This window comes from Nothobranchius furzeri, chromosome 15 (genome assembly GCF_043380555.1).
Source record: "Nothobranchius furzeri strain GRZ-AD chromosome 15, NfurGRZ-RIMD1, whole genome shotgun sequence".
Classification (NCBI taxonomy): domain Eukaryota; kingdom Metazoa; phylum Chordata; class Actinopteri; order Cyprinodontiformes; family Nothobranchiidae; genus Nothobranchius; species Nothobranchius furzeri.
The window spans coordinates 30,440,284-30,453,387 of NC_091755.1; the positions used below are offsets into that span (position 1 = coordinate 30,440,284).

Consider the following 13,104-nt stretch of genomic DNA (forward strand, 5'->3'; position numbering starts at 1 on the left):
ACACCTCATCAACACACAACACTATATTGGCGCAGGCGGAGGGAGACTAGGGGTCCTAGCACACCTCTGTTGTTGCTTGGCTTCCTTGGGCTGGAGGCTAGGAGGGAGATCTGGCCATCTGGTTGGGGTCTGGTGTGGTGGGTTGCTGTACTCAGCATTGGGCTGGGAAGCCTGCTCATCAGCACCCCAGCAGAAAGGGTCAAACTCTGGTAACCGGTAATGGTTGTACCCAATGTGCAGCAGTACCGGGACCAGAGTGGATAGGGTGTGCATGGGGAGCATGAGTGGGTGTCCGGTGTGCATTTTCGTAAGTCTTTTGTTGTATGTGCATGTGTGAGCATGAGGGAGGGAGTGTGTGACTGTGTTAGTGTATGACTGTATATGTCAGGTGGGAATCTCCAGATATGTACTTGTAAAAATTTTCATTTGGAAACAAACTTACTTTGCATAAACAATTTGGACAACACTTCAGCTCATTGGAACAGCTGCTGTCACCTCGGCAGTGATCAAAACAACGGAGGGAAAACAGAACAATGGGACAGCTTCCTGGTTTCACTGAAACACAAACACTAAATCATGTTGTACCCCGTGCAGCAGAATGTGGAATTATCAATGTGTTCATATCTTACCCAGTTCATGTGACAAGCAAACGTGTCCACATCCGTTGTCGCAGCATTTTTCACCAAATGGACAATCACTGTCAGAAGAGCACATTTCACCACAAATGGGCATTACTCCTGGAATGATTGGACACCGTGGTGTTGCTGATGGAAAAAAGAAAGCTATAAATGCTGAAATTGCTCTGAGTTAGAAAACTATGTAAATTTGAAGCTGATATTGTTTAGGAAAGTAAATATTCTCAAAGATCCTGTTTACTAAAATGTTTTGTAACAGCTATTTGAGGAGGCATAGGCGCTTCTTACTTGGAACAGGAGACACACAGGTACGTTGATGGTTAAACAAACAGCATTTTTCATCTTCAGGACAGTCATTGTCAAAGTCGCAAGGTAGTAGTGGTGGCAGTGGCAGTGGCCTCATGGTAGGCACATCTTTGGGACAGTTACCTGGTAGAGAAGGATTAGGTTAATGTAAGTGGATGGCTACCAGCATGGTTAAATAAACAAAAACCACAAACAAAAGTGTGCAAATCACCAGGTTTGGGCATGATGACAAAACAACACAAAACCCTAAAATCAGGACAGCTATTGTAGACCAGTGTGTCCTCATGTTGACTTATCTCTATCAGGGATCTGGGTCTGTTGTCTGGGTTTGAAAAATATCCTGCTTTATAAATTGCAACCTGAGCAGCCCAGATGATTCTGGGTCCTTCTGTCTGTAGAGTTACTTATGTGAACAAACCAATCACATACTTTGTGAGGTCAATTGAAACTCAAATGTGTTATGAAAACAATTTTTCTATAAAAAATGAAATTATAAATGAACTCTCAAACTACGAAAGATTATTTTGGATTCTTACCAACTTGCTGATAAACAAAACATCTTGCTGTTTCACCTTTTGTCTAAATCTAAAGAAAATATCGCAGCATCTAAAAAACATGAATTGTTTTTAAAATAATTTTAGACCAGGCAAGGCAGCTTTATTTGTATAGCACATTTGATACACAGAAGCAATGCAATGTGCTTTCCAGGAGCAACAACAGCAAGAACATAAAACATCAAAATAATGTGACAACACTAATCAGCATATTTATAAATCTAATTTAAAACACAAATTATATTAAATGCCAGAAAGTTAAAGACTGAGCAGTTACGGTGCAGAAGGTGCAACATATGAAACATTCATTCAAATGCTAATGAATACATGCATGTTTTCAATTTTAATTAATAAGTTATAGAGTTAGGACACATTTGAGGTCATAAGGAAGCTGATTCCATCTGTGTGCAGCATAGTAGCTAAAAGCAGCTTCACCCTGTTTGGTTCTACTGGCTGACTGCTTCTTAAGGATCTCAGAGCCCTGCTGAGCATATGTACTCAGTGCTTGAAATGGAAAATAAGTGCAGTACTCTCCAAAGAAAAATATCGAGAAGTGTTTTTTCTTTTTCTTTGAGGCACTCCCCATTATAAAATGACTGTATTATGAAAATCCATTTAGGCACAGATGTAACGAACAGCCTCTTTCAACAATGGAAGAAGCCTTTTGATGCACCAATCTTCTTTTTCTGGATACTAACTCATCAATGAGGTCGTCTGATGCTGTGAAGCTTCTGAGTTGAGCTGAGCTGAGTTCATGATAGCCAGACCACTCCTGTGATATATACACACACACACACACACACACACACACACACACACACACACACACACACACACACACACACACACACACACACACACACACACACACACACACACACACACACACACACACACACACACGCGCACACACAAACTGGAGGAGTGGCTAAAGCAGATCCCAGCAAAAACATTAATCTTAGCCCAGAAAAGTGCAGTTCTAGGAACAGCTAAGATACTGAGCATAACCCTCAAGCTCCCAGGCCAGAGATTGGAAGGATGAGACCACCTGCAGAGGGTGATGTGGATTGTTTTCTTTTACATACCAATATTGATAGATGACCTGCACTTGTATAGTGCCTTTCCAAGTCGAAGGACTCCAACGCGGACTACAGTGTATCATTCATCTATTCATTCATTCAAACACTAGTGGTGATGAGCCTGGACTAGGATAAAAATTCAGCCCTGGAATTACTCCATCCCGTCGGCCCTCAGAGCAGTGGTGCTGGTATGTGAGATTGATCATCTGGCATACTTGGCACTTCATCTCCAGGACAGTCTCTGTCAAAATTGCATAATGCTTATAGAAGTGGTGGTGGGGGTGTTGACATGAGGGTAATCAGACCTCTAGGACAGTTATCTTGTTTTAGAGGAGGGTTGGTTAATGAGCAGTCCATCAAAGGAGATGCAAATACATAATTTTTTTAAGTAAACTCAAGTACCTCTTTCTGCCAGTGGCGTGTCCAGATCTTTTAAAATGGGATGGCCCAGGTGGGGCACAACTTTGTGCATGGGTGGCACCAATGGTTATGCTTTTTTTGTTTTACCCTACCCCCACGCCTTTTTGTGGACAATAAAAAGCCTTTTTAAAGGTAAATTAGTGTGTTGGCACCTGGGGTGGCCAATCAAATTCCAAGGGTGGCATGTGCTACCCCAGGCCACTCCCTGCACACACCCCTGCTTTCTGCTCTTGAGTCAAAGAAAAGCCCAAGTCAAAATAGTTCACAGTTGATAAAGCAGTTTCATACAAGCCATCGCCATCTTTGTATCAGTAACATTCCACCCACCAACAGAATGCTGCGATTGGCCAACCAAAACAATAAAGTGCTTTGATAGGATCGCTACGGAGCTGTGGCCATGGTTTTGCTCAGTTGCAATAACTTCCCACCCATCTGGCTGACATATTGCTGTATTCGAACGCTATGGAATTCAGTCAACAGGGGCTGTCTGCCATTTCATTGTGAAAGAACTACATAAAACCCAGACTTCCTTCGCCCGATCCAGTTGGGCAGGGGATACCCAAGGAGTTCCTTGGCCAGCTGAGAGACATAGTCCCTCCAGCGTGTTCTGGGTCTTCTTTTAAGTCTTCTCCCAGTTGGACGTACCCAGAAATCCTTACCAGAGAGGCATCCAGGAGTAGGGTGACCAGATCCCAACTTGCCAAATGTCGGACAGAGATTCTCAATGTGGGACAACGTGAAGTTTCAATGTAATGAGAAAAAAATAGATAAAAACGTATATTCTGCCTTTTAGCCCTAACATCACTGTTAAATATACATAAAATGAATATTCTTATTATCATTATTTATTTCTTGTATTTATTTTATTTGAATTCAACATGAACAAGCATACAGCAAAAGCTTTACTATTTCACAGTTCCTCTCAAGTTACCACAACATAACTCTGTAGTGGCTCTGATCTTTTCAATAATATAGATAGGCCCACAATAAAAATAAAAAAAATGCGGGTTTAAGCAGCTTTGCAGAGTTTTCATTGAATGTTTTCCACAACAGAATGGCAGTAAAATTACCAGTAATCGTTTTTAGATCAAATTATGTTTGTTTTTAATTATTTTTCCACTAAAATCAGCATCTCATTGAAAAAAAAATCCACTTTTTTGCTAATTTTTCTTAATTCAGAAACAAAACGATTTTTTAAAACCTGACAATAATCTCTTCTAATCTTAGGTGAGAGAATAAACATCAGATTCTAATCTCTAAAAAATTCAGATCTAATCTAATAATAGAGTTTCTTAGAGTTATTTCTTGCCTCAAATTTCTGAGAATAAGTGATGAAAGCTTCCATTTATTCTCTCATTATTTCTTCACTGTGCTTTAAGGGGCTCAGCATGTACACAGGTATCTGAAACCGCCTGTTTTAGAGCCTCCATTGTGTTAATCATGGACCTGTCTAATTACTGGAAAACCTGCTTTTGACCTCTTCATATTAGACTTTGCACCGAGACATGAAAATTGACTCAGAAACAACAAATACTCTGTCGAGTATCTCTGAACATGTTTAATTCACGAGCTTACAGCATTTTCTCCTCCGTGCTCACGCACTCTTGATTTGGTGGTTTGGGTGCAATCCACACACTCTCCAGATCTGCATTAAAGTCCCGCCTCCGTTTGACTGACAGCAACAGGCAGATTTTTCCTCAGTTTCTTTTATGAGATTGAAACTCAAAACGGGAAACTGTCAATAATGCGGGGCATGAGTCTTGATTTTTGGGACACGTGAAAAGTAATGAAAATGCGGGACATCTGCTCACCCTGTCCAGGAGGCAGCCTAATGGGCTCGACACACGGGAGGCGACATCACCTCTCCTCCATTCATTTTCAATGACACATGCGCGACAAAGCGATAGTTGCGGGTCTCCCTCCTACCAAGCGAAATGCGAAAAACGTGCGTGTGAAATTTTGCGCTCGTGCACGTGTCGTGCACAGGCGACCCAGCGACCCGATCTCAAAAAGTTGAAACATTTTCAACTTTTCATCGCTGTCGCTCGGACGAGGACCAACCAACGGAGGTTTCATTCACTGACCAATGAGCGGACAGGATGCTCCGTACACCTCCGAGCAAACATGGAGGAGAAGTTGATTTTTATTATGTTTTATGTAGTAAAATCACAAGTAAGATTTCACATAACTCTAGCAGCACCTTGTGAAACATCATATCTACTGCTTTATTAACTCTGAACCGCTTAAATAACCTTAATTACCTCCAACGTGACACAGCCAAGCAAAACAACAGAAGTTTCGATTTTGCCATGGAACAGAACGCGTAGACGGCTTTGCCGCTGGCTGGTGCTGCGGATAGCCTCCTGTGTGTCAGGTAATAAAAGCGGTCGTTTGTCCCCTCCCGTGTGTCGAGCCCATAACTAGTTGCCAGAGCCACTTTAACTGGCCTCTCTCAATATGGAGGAGCAGCAGATCTACTCTATGCCCCTCCCAAATGGCCAAGCTACTCACCCTATCGCTAAGGGAGAGCCCAGCCACCCTGCGGAGAAAACTCATTTCAGCCACTTGTATCCATAATCTCATTCTTTTGGTCACTACCCAGAGGAAGTATTCCTAATACTTACAATACAGTACCAGGAATATGCAAAGTATTGAAATACATTACAAAATACATTTTAAAGCAGGCATTCAGTGTTCTGTAACTAAATCCATTTACAAAATATTCTCCCCAACACTGATTGTAAATACCAGTGTTACGGACCTGGAGGTTTCTGCTCTCCACCAGGTGACCTCCTGCTGCAGGCCCCAGTTCCTGCAGTCCTGCCATACAGCACCAGAGGCCAGCGGAGTGATATGGAGCAGCTGCACCAAATCAGCAATCAGCTGCTCCTGAAGCCTTTTAAGCCTCCTCACTCAATGATTCAGGGGACACAGTGACAGAGGAGACACAGTGATAGAGCTGACTGTGATGTCTTAGAGACTCCGTTTTAGTAATATCACTGTTATCTCCAGTACTGGGGTTTAAGGTTGAATATTTAGTGCCCCTGTTTTGCTAAGGTTAAGTTGTGCCTTTTGCCACCCGTTTGTGAATCTCCAATCCTCAGTTTAGTTTGTCTTTGTGTTTTGCCTTTGAGGATTTTAGTTGGGGAGATTTCTAGCTTCCTAGTTTTGATAATTGTGGATTTTCTTTTGGTTTTGGCAGTTGACTAGGTTTATTCTTTTAGTAACACATTTGTGGTTGATTTAGTTTAGAATAGGTGTGCTTCCCTTTTGGGCTCCTCTCTCGGGTTAAACCAGATTGAGTCACTTTAAGTAGTTTTTTTTTTTTTGCCTTCTCCCTGTTTTAGCAGAGGGAGTTTATTTAGTTTAATTATTATAATACCCTTCATCCAACATTTTGTAAAGAAACCTTTTGAACTGCTATTTGCTAACCTCCTTCCATTCATTCATCACCATTATAACCAGACACTATCCCTTTGTATTCATTCCCTTTTATTTTACATTATTTTATTTTTCTCTGTGTTCTCCCCTCGCCACTCCTAGACACCAGAGGGGACGTAACAACCAGTCAGTACAGGCCTTCTGACACCAACTTGCAAGAAGGGGTCTTGTGGTGAAGTAATGGCTAAAAGTACTTAAAATCACACAAATATTAATTAAAAAAAAGAGAGAATAAAATGAAAAATACAAAAAGTGCTGACGCAAATATACTTTTTAAAGTTAAGGGTTAGGGTCAAAGTTTTTTGATTGAAAATAGATTAACATTTACATTTTTCCAAAATAACCATTTCTGTAATGCTACATTCTGACTTTATCACAATTGTGAAGCATTAAAAATCAACAAATTAGCATCACTGCCCATCTCTAAAAAGTTAATAATCACAAACTTCATAATTTAGAAGATAAACTGCTAAAACTACAACAGAGACATGTGAAAGATATGAAAGACGAGATTAGATCTGAAATTTACCAGCTGAAAAAAGAAATAAATGATTTTAATTCACTTCATGTGCAAGGAAAACTAATTCTTACTCAACACCAATGCTATGAGGGTAGGTCCTTAAAACTTCTCTCACACAAACTGAAAAAACAACAAGCTGATAGAACAATTCATAAAATCAGAACCCCCCTGAACACTAGAATCGAATGCGATCAGGACAAAATTAAAAAGTGTTTCCAAAATTATTACTCAATGCTACACTTCCAACCAGACGTGGACAAAGATCAGGACATAGCTATTTTTCTCTAACAACTAAATCTACCAACACTAACGGATGAGGAAAATAATAAACTTCGTTCTCCAATTACTAAAGAGGAAATTCATATAGCAATTCAGAAGTCAAAGAAGGGAAAGATGGCAGGAGAAGATGGTTTTGGCCCTGAATGGTATCAAATGATGGAGAGTTGTTTTAATCCCAAAATTAGTGAAGACATTTAATTGGGTGACGCAGGAAAAGATAGTTCCACCCTCATGGAACGAAGCAGTTATTTCTATAATCCCCAAAGAAGGAAAGGACAAGCTAGAATGTGGCAGTTACCGCCCAGTTAGTGTCTTAAATACAGATTACAAATTGTTTACATCTATTTTAACAAGAAGACTTTAATCAACTTTACCAAATCTGATACACAAAGACCAAACAGGATTTATCAAACAAAGACAGACCCAAGACAACATAAGGAGAGTATTACAAGTAATGCAAGATGTAGTGCGGGACAAACAAGAGGAGGTGGTGTTGAGTCTAGACGCAGAAAAGGTGTTTGACTCCGTGAGGTGGGGCTTCTTATTTAAAGTCCTTAAGAAATTTGGGTTCCATCATTCGATGATAGAAATAATTGCAGGAATATATAAAAACCCAACCGCCAGGATTAAGATTAACGGGGACCTCACGGAGTCAGTATCACTAAAGAGAGGAGTGAGACAAGGATGCAGTTGGTCTCAACTTTGTTTTGCTTTATATGTTGAACCACTTGGTCAATGGATCAGGGAAAGACAAGATATCCTGGGAGTAAAAGTTGCGGGACAAGAACAAAAATGCTCTTTTTGCCGACGACTTATTATAAATGACATCCAGTCCCACGCAGACTCTACCAAAAATTATACAGTTGATTGAGTACTACGGGACCCTCTCGGGATACAAAATTAATGTCAATAAAACTCAAGTATTATTCATAAACTATAGCCCACCCCAAATGATTAGAGATAAATATACGTGGAAATGGCAAGCAGAATATATGAAATATTTGGGAATTTCAATACACAAAGATTTCACTAAAACGTTTGATATTAACTATAGACCCTTGACAGCAAGTATAAAATCGGATATGCAAATGTGATACCCTTATGTGGTTTATCACATTATAGGTTTAAAGATATATATTTTATTTAAGCAAGAAGGTCCCGTCTCCAATTATAAAACACTTGGTTTCCAGTTTTGGGGTAACTGCAGTTTTTATAGTTCACCAGTTGAGGGAGTTCTTCCCAAGGTGAGTCCAGGGTGTGGTTGTCTGCTCAGAGCTCAGACAAGAACCTGCCTGCCGACAGACAACATCTCATGACTCTTTCTTTTGGTTCTCTAATCAAATACAGGTCAGTATCATGAGTATTTTAGACTCTGCTGCACTCACACGGTTTTCAAAACTTCTTTTAAGTTGTTTGTGGTAATTTGTATGCACAGAAATATAAGTTTGAGGTTGTAAAAGAACATGGATTGTGTGCTGCATAATTGAAGGAAATTTAGCATGAGTGTGTATTGGGTAAAGATGGCGGACCTCCGTGTATTTAATTTAGTTACAACGTGGCTCCAGGATTAGTGTTACTTTAATAATTAGATCTTTATCGAAAGTATCATATGTTGATAGGGTTCTCTGTGTTTTTCAAATGTGTCCTTATAGAAAGTGGTTATTAGCATAGATGCTGTAATGAGATGTTATGTGTTTTTGGAATATTGTTTAATTGTTGAATGAGCAGGTAAAATAGCATTTGATGTGCTTCATGTGTAGCTTGTGTTCAGAGCTACAAAAGAACAGAGTTAAGTGAATTACTCTAGCCTAAAAGAAAAATGAAAGGAATTTATCAGGAGAGACATTTTATTTTCTCTATAAAAACAAGTGTTGAGATATTAACATTGGAATGGTTGTATGTTTAGGAAGGAAAATTGTGAAATGGAACAAAATGGGAAATTAGTGATTTTCTGTTAATAAAGAGACAAGAACCTGCCTGCCGACAGACAACATCTCATGAGTCTTTCTTTTGGTTCTCTAATCAAATACAGATCCTTCAAAGGCCTGTAACACAAAGATGGAACATCATCCCCTTTCTAGACCTATACTCTCGCATTGACTGTGTTAAAATGAACATCATTCCCCGAATTGTGTACTTTTTTCAGTGTTTACCCTTTCCTATACCCTCAAACCAATTTATAGAATGGGATAAAATATTATCGAGGTTTATTTGGAAATACAAAAAACCCAGGGTGAAGTTTAAAACTTTACAAATAAATGAAAAGGGTGGTATGAACCTCCCTTGTTTACGGGAGTACTATCACGCTGCCCAGTTGAGACCCCTCGTGTGCATGTTCTCTCCAACCTATACATCAAGATGGAAAGATATAGAGGAGACATTAATAAAAGAGGTATCGTTTAAAGCTCTATCAGCAGATCCCAAACTACAATCCAAATTTAAGCTCCTGCACGAGCACACTACACAAACAGCAATATCAGTCTGGAAAGAAACAAGTCAAAGGTGTAGCTTGGAGGAAGATTCTAAACGTTTGCGGTGGCCGGCTTTTGACTCACATTTTACACCTAACAAACATGATAAAAGATTCAGAATGTGGATCTCCAAAGGGTTAACAGCTATAATTCATTCATCCACAAGGAGGCATTCCAATCATTTGAGACACTGAGGCAAAAACATGGGCTGGGGTCTGATGACTTCTTCCACTATCTACAAATCAGGCATTATTTCAATCAGAAGATTAAAGCTCCATGAACTAACCAAGGTTTTTTACAAACCTTTTCTCACAAACAAAAACAGTCCCCCCTACTAAAATGATTTCCAAAATATATGAGGGCCTTCTGCAAAGTAAAGGGGACAACACGTACTATGTGAAAGAAAAACGGGAAAAGGAAGGAGGGTTTAATGTTACCGAGGAGAACTGGGATCATATTTGTAAAATTTCATGGGCCTCAGAAGATTAAAACTCCTCCAACTAACCAAGGTTTTTTACAAACCTTTATCTCACTAATGAAAACAGTACCCCCTACAAAAATTATTTCCAGCCTAGGTCACAGGTCTTTAGACTTTGTAGTCATATCATCTGACCTGCTGCCGTATGTTTTTGACACCCGAGTGAAGAGAGGAGTGGAGCTGTCAACTGTTCACCACCTGGTGGTGAGTTGGATCAGATGGCAGGGGAAGACGGCTCGTAGACCTGGCAGACCCAAACGCATAGTGAGGGTCTGCTGGGAACGCCTGGCAGAAGAACCTGTCAAGACGGTCTTCAACTCCCACCTCCGGCAGAGCTTTGACCGCATCCCGAGAGCAGTGGGGGACATTGAGTCCGAGTGGGCCTTGTTCCACTCTGCGATTGTTGAGGCGGCTGTTGCTAGCTGTGGTCTCAAGGTGGCCGGTGCCAGTCACGGTGGCAACCCCTGTACCCACTGGTGGACACCAAAGGTTCGGGGAGCCATCAGGCTGAAGAAGGAGGCTTACAGGGCGTGGCTGGTCTGTTGGTCTCCGGAGGCAGCAGATGGGTACCGGATAGCAAAGCAGGGTGCAGCATTGGCAGTTGCCGAGGCAAAATCTCGGGCATGGGAGGAGTTTGGTGAGGCCATGGAGAAAGACTATTGATCGGCTCCAAAGAGGTTCTGGCAAACTGTCCGCCGCCTCAGGAGTGGAAGGCAGCAACTCGCTCACACTGTTTACAGTGGGGATTGGGAGCTGCTGACGTCAACTGGGGCTATAGTCGGACGGTGGAAGCCCGGGGACAGATGAGGTTCGTCCTGGGTATCTCAAGGCTATGGATGTTGTAGGGCTGTCATGGTTGACACGTCTCTGCAACATTGCGTGGTCATCGGGGGCAGTTCCTGTGGAGTGGCAGACCGGGGTGGTGGTCCCCATCTTTAAGAAGGGTGACCTGAGGGTGTATTCCAACTATAGGGAGATCACACTCCTCAGCCTCCCTGGAAAGGTCTACTCCAAGGTACTGGAGAGGAGGGTCCGATTGATAGTTGAATCTCAGATTGAGGAGGAGCAATGTGGTTTTCGTCCTGGCCGTGGAACTGTGGACCAGCTCTACACCCTTGCCAGGGTGATGGAGGGGGCATGGGAGTTTGCCCAACCAATCCACATGTGTTTTGTGGATTTGGAGAAGGCTTATGACCGTGTCCCCAGGGGCACCCTGTGGGGGACGCTCCGTGAGTATGGGGTGGGTGGCTTTCTGTTAAGGGTTATTCAGTCCCTTTACCAGAGGAGCGTGAGTTTGGTTCGCATAGCCGGTAGTAAGTCGGACCTGTTCCTGGTGAGGGTTGGACTCCACCAGGGCTACCCTTTGTCACCGGTTCTGTTCATTACCTTCATGGACAGAATTTCTAGGTGCAGCCGTGGTGTGGAGTGGATCGAGTTTGGTGGCAGGAGAATCTTGTCTCTGCTTTTTGCGGATGATGTGGTCTTCCTAGCTTCATCCAGCTCTGACCTTCAACTCTTGCTGGGTAAGGTCCACGGCCGAGTGTGAAGTGGCTGGGATGAGGATCAGCACCTCCAAATCTGAGACCATGGCTCTCGACCGGAAAAGGGTGGCTTGCCAACTCCGGGTCGGGGGAGAGGTCCTACCTCAAGTGGAGGAGTTTAAGTATCTCGGGGTCTTGTTCACGAGTGAGGGTAGGAGGGATCGGGAGATCGACAGGCGGATTGGTTCAGCATCTGCAGTGATGCGGACGCTGAGCCGATCTGTCGTGGTGAAGAGGGAGCTTAGCCAGAAAGCCAGGCTCTCAATATACCGGTCGATCTACATCCCGATCCTCGCCTATGGTCATGAGCTTTGGGTAATGACCGAAAGAACGAGATTGCGGATACAAGCGGCCAAAATGAGTTTCCTCCGTATGGTGGCCAGGCTCAGCCTTAGAGATAGGGTGAGGAGCTCGGACATTCGGGAGGGACTCGGAGTAGAACCGCTGCTCCTCTGGATCGAAAGGAGCCAGTTGAGGTGGTTTGGGCATCTGGTCAGGATGCCTCCTGGACGCCTCTCTGGGGAGGTGTTTCGGGCATGTCCTGCCGGCAGGAGGCCCCTGGGTCGACCCAGGACACGTTGGAGAGGTTACATCTCCAATCTGGTCCAGGAACACCTTGAGGTCCTGCTGGAGGAGCTGGTGCAGAAGGCCGGGAAGAGGACAGTCTGGAGCTCCCTAGTTGGGATGCTGCCCCTGCGACCCGGACCCGGATAAGTGGAGGAAGACGACGACAGTTTAATGTTACCGAGAACTGGGATGATATTTGTAAAATGTCATGGGCCTCAACAAGGTTAAATATCTGGCATGAATTCTGTTGGAAAAATACAATGCGTTACTTTATTACGCCAAAACAGCAAAGTTACCGGGGAAAGGGAGAGACATTTTGGAGATGCAGTAGTGAGAAGCAAATCATTTTCATTTTTTTTGGAGCGGTCATAGGATCCAAAGTTACTGGATAGAAATTCACCAACATATTCAAAATGTATTTTCAATGGTCTTCACCCTCTCATTTGAAACACTGTTTTTGGGGAATATAGAATTGGACAACCTCAATAATAAAGACTGGAAACTTCTCTATAGTCTATTAGCTGCAAGCAAGAAGGCCATCACTAAAAAGTGGCTCAAGCCCAATCATCCGACAATGGAGTACTGATCAATATCACGCTGAACATTTACAAAATGGAAAAAAATAACCAAATTGACTCATTCTACGCCACTTGGTCCAAGTGGACGCAATATATCAAGCCAGTAGGATCTGACTTTTTTTGAACCTTTTAAATTAAACGTGCTGCTGTCGGGAACATATGTGAACCTGTCCCCCCCAGTGTTAAGGAGTTCAAGTGGCTGTTTTAAAACCAAAAAAAGGGAAGACAATTGTAC

General features: G+C 42.4%; 1 long non-coding RNA gene across 1 annotated transcript; it reads right to left on the reverse strand.

The window, feature by feature from the left end:
* Positions 1-284: 284 nt before the first annotated feature.
* Positions 285-1,038, reverse strand: LOC107373789 (uncharacterized). The gene is made up of 3 exons (XR_011516643.1): positions 924-1,038; positions 630-764; positions 285-555 (listed from the first exon to the last, which is right to left on the reverse strand). It is a non-coding gene; the product is annotated as an uncharacterized lncRNA (long non-coding RNA).
* Between the last annotated feature and the right edge of the window lie 12,066 nt (positions 1,039-13,104).